Source organism: Phalangium opilio, unplaced genomic scaffold (assembly GCF_054372755.1).
Source record: "Phalangium opilio isolate 3A_F unplaced genomic scaffold, DU_Popi_V2 ptg000505l_1, whole genome shotgun sequence".
NCBI lineage: Eukaryota > Metazoa > Arthropoda > Arachnida > Opiliones > Phalangiidae > Phalangium > Phalangium opilio.
The window spans coordinates 1,497,657-1,505,640 of record NW_028324239.1 but is presented as its reverse complement, the minus strand read 5'-3'; positions in this window follow the sequence as shown (position 1 = coordinate 1,505,640).

Sequence of the window (7,984 nt, the reverse complement as noted above, 5' to 3'; positions counted from 1 at the left end):
TGAAGAAAAAAAACATGCGATTTTTTCGGTTCACTTTTGAATGCATTTTTTTCTGGACAAATTTTTGACTGAATTCAGCTTATTTACCTATAAAATACTCATGAAAAGTGATTTCATCTCGATTGATCAATAAATAAAAATGTACCTCGATTTTTAATGAAATTTTCAAAATCGACGTTTCTCGACCAGAAAAGCACATTTTGAGTTTTATTTTCGCTATTTACAAATATAATCACTGAAACCATTAATTTTGTACTTTTCGCTTTAATTCAAGCAAATATAACGATATTCATTCAAAAAACTGTTAAAATTCAATTTTCAATAAGAAATCGTTGTCACGGATTTTTTTACCTTGAAGAAAAAAAACATGCGATTTTTTCGGTTCACTTCTGAATGCATTTTTTTCTGGACAAATTTTTGACTGAATTCAGCTTATTTACCTATAAAATACTCATTAAAAGTGATTTTATCTCGATTGATCAATAAATAAAAATGTACCTCGATTTTTAATAAAATTTTCAAAATCGACGTTTCTCGACCAGAGAAGCACTTTTTGAGAATTTTTTCACTATTTTCAAATATAACCGCTGAAACCATAGTTTTTGTACTTTTTGCTATAATTCAAGCAAATATAACGATATTCATTCAAAAAACTGTTAAAATTCAATTTTCAATAAGAAATCGTTGTCACGGATTTTTTTACCTTGAAGAAAAAAAACATGCGATTTTTTCGGTTCACTTCTGAATGCATTTTTATCTGGACAAATTTTTGACTGAATTCAGCTTATTTACCTATAAAATACTCATTAAAAGTGATTTCATCTCGATTGATCAATAAATAAAAATGTACCTCGATTTTTAATAAAATTTTCAAAATCGACGTTTCTCGACCAGAGAAGCACTTTTTGAGAATTTTTTCACTATATTCAAATATAACCGCTGAAACCATAGTTTTTGTTCTTTTTGCTATAATTCAAGCAAATATAACGATATTCATTCAAAAAACTGTTAAAATTCAATTTTCAATAAGAAATCGTTGTCACGGATTTTTTTACCTTGAAGAAAAAAAAACATGCGATTTTTTCGGTTCACTTTTGAATGCATTTTTTTCTGGACAAATTTTTGACTGAATTCAGCTTATTTACCTATAAAATACTCATGAAAAGTGATTTCATCTCGATTGATCAATAAATAAAAATGTACCTCGATTTTTAATGAAATTTTCAAAATCGACGTTTCTCGACCAGAAAAGCACATTTTGAGTTTTATTTTCGCTATTTACAAATATAATCACTGAAACCATTAATTTTGTACTTTTCGCTTTAATTCAAGCAAATATAACGATATTCATTCAAAAAACTGTTAAAATTCAATTTTCAATAAGAAATCGTTGTCACGGATTTTTTTACCTTGAAGAAAAAAAACATGCGATTTTTTCGGTTCACTTCTGAATGCATTTTTTTCTGGACAAATTTTTGACTGAATTCAGCTTATTTACCTATAAAATACTCATTAAAAGTGATTTCATCTCGATTGATCAATAAATAAAAATGTACCTCGATTTTTAATAAAATTTTCAAAATCGACGTTTCTCGACCAGAGAAGCACTTTTTGAGAATTTTTTCACTATTTTCAAATATAACCGCTGAAACCATAGTTTTTGTACTTTTTGCTATAATTCAAGCAAATATAACGATATTCATTCAAAAAACTGTTAAAATTCAATTTTCAATAAGAAATCGTTGTCACGGATTTTTTTACCTTGAAGAAAAAAAACATGCGATTTTTTCGGTTCACTTTTGAATGCATTTTTTTCTGGACAAATTTTTGACTGAATTCAGCTTATTTACCTATAAAATACTCATGAAAAGTGATTTCATCTCGATTGATCAATAAATAAAAATGTACCTCGATTTTTAATAAAATTTTCAAAATCGACGTTTCTCGACCAGAGAAGCATTTTTTGAGAATTTTTTCAATATTTTCAAATATAACCGCTGAAACCATAGTTTTTGTACTTTTTGCTATAATTCAAGGAAATATAACGATATTCATTCAAAAAACTGCTAAAATTCAATTTTCAATAAGAAATCGTTGTCACGGATTTTTTTACCTTGAGAAAAAAAACATGCGATTTTTTCGGTTCACTTTTGAATGCATTTTTTTTCTGGACAAATTTTTGACTGAATTCAGCTTATTTACCTATAAAATACTCATTAAAAGTGGTTTCATCTCGATTGATCAATAAATAAAAATGTACCTCGATTTTTAATAAAATTTTCAAAATCGACGTTTCTCGACCAGAGAAGCACTTTTTGAGAATTTTTTCACTATTTTCAAATATAACCGCTGAAACCATAGTTTTTGTACTTTTTGCTATAATTCAAGCAAATATAACGATATTCATTCAAAAAACTGTTAAAATTCAATTTTCAATAAGAAATCGTTGTCACGGATTTTTTTACCTTGAAAAAAAAAACATGCGATTTTTTCGGTTCACTTTTGAATGCATTTTTTTTCTGGACAACTTTTTGACTGAATTCAGCTTATTTACCTATAAAATACTCATTAAAAGTGGTTTCATCTCGATTGATCAATAAATAAAAATGTACCTCGATTTTTAATAAAATTTTCAAAATCGACGTTTCTCGACCAGAGAAGCACTTTTTGAGAATTTTTTCACTATTTTCAAATATAAATGCTGAAACCAAATTTTTTGTACTTTTTGCTTTAATTCAAGCAAATATAACGATATTCATTCAAAAAACTGTTCAAATTCAATTTTCAATAAGAAATCGTTGTCACGGATTTTGTATCTTGAAGAAAAAAAGCATGCGATTATTTCGGTACAATTTTGAATGCATTTTTTTCTGGACAAAGTTTTGACCGAATTTAGCTTAAATACATATAAAATACTCATTAAAAGCGATTTCATCTCGATTGATCAGTAAATAAAAATGTACCTCGATTTTTAATTACATTTTCAAAATCGACGTTTCTCGACCAGAGAAGCACTTTTTGAGAATTTTTTCACTATTTTCAAATATAACCGCTGAAACCATAGTTTTTGTACTTTTTGCTTTAATTCAAGCAAATGTAACGATATTCATTCAAAAAACTGTTCAAATTCAATTTTCAATAAGAAATCGTTGTCACGGATTTTGTATCTTGAAGAAAAAAAGCATGCGATTTTTTCGGTACAATTTTGAATGCATTTTTTTCTGGACAAATTTTTGACCGAATATAGCTTATTTACCTATAAAATACTCATGAAAAGTGATTTCATCTCGATTGATCAATAAATAAAAATGTACCTCGATTTTTAATGAAATTTTCAAAATCGACGTTTCTCGACCAGAAAAGCACATTTTGAGTTTTATTTTCGCTATTTACAAATATAATCACTGAAACCATTAATTTTGTACTTTTCGCTTTAATTCAAGCAAATATAACGATATTCATTCAAAAAACTGTTAAAATTCAATTTTCAATAAGAAATCGTTGTCACGGATTTTTTTACCTTGAAGAAAAAAAACATGCGATTTTTTCGGTTCACTTCTGAATGCATTTTTTTCTGGACAAATTTTTGACTGAATTCAGCTTATTTACCTATAAAATACTCATTAAAAGTGATTTCATCTCGATTGATCAATAAATAAAAATGTACCTCGATTTTTAATAAAATTTTCAAAATCGACGTTTCTCGACCAGAGAAGCACTTTTTGAGAATTTTTTCACTATTTTCAAATATAACCGCTGAAACCATAGTTTTTGTACTTTTTGCTATAATTCAAGCAAATATAACGATATTCATTCAAAAAACTGTTAAAATTCAATTTTCAATAAGAAATCGTTGTCACGGATTTTTTTACCTTGAAGAAAAAAAACATGCGATTTTTTCGGTTCACTTTTGAATGCATTTTTTTCTGGACAAATTTTTGACTGAATTCAGCTTATTTACCTATAAAATACTCATGAAAAGTGATTTCATCTCGATTGATCAATAAATAAAAATGTACCTCGATTTTTAATAAAATTTTCAAAATCGACGTTTCTCGACCAGAGAAGCATTTTTTGAGAATTTTTTCAATATTTTCAAATATAACCGCTGAAACCATAGTTTTTGTACTTTTTGCTATAATTCAAGGAAATATAACGATATTCATTCAAAAAACTGCTAAAATTCAATTTTCAATAAGAAATCGTTGTCACGGATTTTTTTACCTTGAGAAAAAAAACATGCGATTTTTTCGGTTCACTTTTGAATGCATTTTTTTTCTGGACAAATTTTTGACTGAATTCAGCTTATTTACCTATAAAATACTCATTAAAAGTGGTTTCATCTCGATTGATCAATAAATAAAAATGTACCTCGATTTTTAATAAAATTTTCAAAATCGACGTTTCTCGACCAGAGAAGCACTTTTTGAGAATTTTTTCACTATTTTCAAATATAACCGCTGAAACCATAGTTTTTGTACTTTTTGCTATAATTCAAGCAAATATAACGATATTCATTCAAAAAACTGTTAAAATTCAATTTTCAATAAGAAATCGTTGTCACGGATTTTTTTACCTTGAAAAAAAAAACATGCGATTTTTTCGGTTCACTTTTGAATGCATTTTTTTTCTGGACAACTTTTTGACTGAATTCAGCTTATTTACCTATAAAATACTCATTAAAAGTGGTTTCATCTCGATTGATCAATAAATAAAAATGTACCTCGATTTTTAATAAAATTTTCAAAATCGACGTTTCTCGACCAGAGAAGCACTTTTTGAGAATTTTTTCACTATTTTCAAATATAAATGCTGAAACCAAATTTTTTGTACTTTTTGCTTTAATTCAAGCAAATATAACGATATTCATTCAAAAAACTGTTCAAATTCAATTTTCAATAAGAAATCGTTGTCACGGATTTTGTATCTTGAAGAAAAAAAGCATGCGATTATTTCGGTACAATTTTGAATGCATTTTTTTCTGGACAAAGTTTTGACCGAATTTAGCTTAAATACATATAAAATACTCATTAAAAGCGATTTCATCTCGATTGATCAGTAAATAAAAATGTACCTCGATTTTTAATTACATTTTCAAAATCGACGTTTCTCGACCAGAGAAGCACTTTTTGAGAATTTTTTCACTATTTTCAAATATAACCGCTGAAACCATAGTTTTTGTACTTTTTGCTTTAATTCAAGCAAATGTAACGATATTCATTCAAAAAACTGTTCAAATTCAATTTTCAATAAGAAATCGTTGTCACGGATTTTGTATCTTGAAGAAAAAAAGCATGCGATTTTTTCGGTACAATTTTGAATGCATTTTTTTCTGGACAAATTTTTGACCGAATATAGCTTATTTACCTATAAAATACTCATGAAAAGTGATTTCATCTCGATTGATCAATAAATAAAAATGTACCTCGATTTTTAATGAAATTTTCAAAATCGACGTTTCTCGACCAGAAAAGCACATTTTGAGTTTTATTTTCGCTATTTACAAATATAATCACTGAAACCATTAATTTTGTACTTTTCGCTTTAATTCAAGCAAATATAACGATATTCATTCAAAAAACTGTTAAAATTCAATTTTCAATAAGAAATCGTTGTCACGGATTTTTTTACCTTGAAGAAAAAAAACATGCGATTTTTTCGGTTCACTTTTGAATGCATTTTTTTCTGGACAAATTTTTGACTGAATTCAGCTTATTTACCTATAAAATACTCATTAAAAGTGATTTCATCTCGATTGATCAATAAATAAAAATGTACCTCGATTTTTAATAAAATTTTCAAAATCGACGTTTCTCGACCAGAGAAGCACTTTTTGAGAATTTTTTCACTATTTTCAAATATAACCGCTGAAACCATAGTTTTTGTACTTTTTGCTATAATTCAAGCAAATATAACGATATTCATTCAAAAAACTGTTAAAATTCAATTTTCAATAAGAAATCGTTGTCACGGATTTTTTTACCTTGAAGAAAAAAAAACATGCGATTTTTTCGGTTCACTTTTGAATGCATTTTTTTCTGGACAAATTTTTGACTGAATTCAGCTTATTTACCTATAAAATACTCATTAAAAGTGATTTCATCTCGATTGATCAATAAATAAAAATGTACCTCGATTTTTAATAAAATTTTCAAAATCGACGTTTCTCGACCAGAGAAGCACTTTTTGAGAATTTTTTCACTATTTTCAAATAGAACCGCTGAAACCATAGTTTTTGTACTTTTTGCTATAATTCAAGCAAATATAACGATATTCATTCAAAAAACTGTTCAAATTCAATTTTCAATAAGAAATCGTTGTCACGGATTTTTTTACCTTGAAGAAAAAAAACATGCGATTTTTTCGGTTCACTTTTGAATGCATTTTTTTCTGGACAAATTTTTGACTGAATTCAGCTTATTTACCTATAAAATACTCATTAAAAGTGATTTCATCTCGATTGATCAATAAATAAAAATGTACCTCGATTTTTAATAAAATTTTCAAAATCGACGTTTCTCGACCAGAGAAGCACTTTTTGAAAATATTTTCACTATTTTCAAATATAACCGCTGAAACCATAGTTTTTGTACTTTTTGCTATAATTCAAGCAAATATAACGATATTCATTCAAAAAACTGTTAAAATTCAATTTTCAATAAGAAATCGTTGTCACGGATTTTTTTACCTTGAAGAAAAAAAACATGCGATTTTTTCGGTTCACTTTTGAATGCATTTTTTTCTGGACAAATTTTTGACTGAATTCAGCTTATTTACCTATAAAATACTCATGAAAAGTGATTTCATCTCGATTGATCAATAAATAAAAATGTACCTCGATTTTTAATGAAATTTTCAAAATCGACGTTTCTCGACCAGAAAAGCACATTTTGAGTTTTATTTTCGCTATTTACAAATATAATCACTGAAACCATTAATTTTGTACTTTTCGCTTTAATTCAAGCAAATATAACGATATTCATTCAAAAAACTGTTAAAATTCAATTTTCAATAAGAAATCGTTGTCACGGATTTTTTTACCTTGAAGAAAAAAAACATGCGATTTTTTCGGTTCACTTCTGAATGCATTTTTTTCTGGACAAATTTTTGACTGAATTCAGCTTATTTACCTATAAAATACTCATTAAAAGTGATTTCATCTCGATTGATCAATAAATAAAAATGTACCTCGATTTTTAATAAAATTTTCAAAATCGACGTTTCTCGACCAGAGAAGCACTTTTTGAGAATTTTTTCACTATTTTCAAATATAACCGCTGAAACCATAGTTTTTGTACTTTTTGCTATAATTCAAGCAAATATAACGATATTCATTCAAAAAACTGTTAAAATTCAATTTTCAATAAGAAATCGTTGTCACGGATTTTTTTACCTTGAAGAAAAAAAACATGCGATTTTTTCGGTTCACTTTTGAATGCATTTTTTTCTGGACAAATTTTTGACTGAATTCAGCTTATTTACCTATAAAATACTCATGAAAAGTGATTTCATCTCGATTGATCAATAAATAAAAATGTACCTCGATTTTTAATGAAATTTTCAAAATCGACGTTTCTCGACCAGAAAAGCACATTTTGAGTTTTATTTTCGCTATTTACAAATATAATCACTGAAACCATTAATTTTGTACTTTTCGCTTTAATTCAAGCAAATATAACGATATTCATTCAAAAAACTGTTAAAATTCAATTTTCAATAAGAAATCGTTGTCACGGATTTTTTTACCTTGAAGAAAAAAAACATGCGATTTTTTCGGTTCACTTCTGAATGCATTTTTTTCTGGACAAATTTTTGACTGAATTCAGCTTATTTACCTATAAAATACTCATTAAAAGTGATTTCATCTCGATTGATCAATAAATAAAAATGTACCTCGATTTTTAATAAAATTTTCAAAATCGACGTTTCTCGACCAGAGAAGCACTTTTTGAGAATTTTTTCACAATTTTCAAATATAACCGCT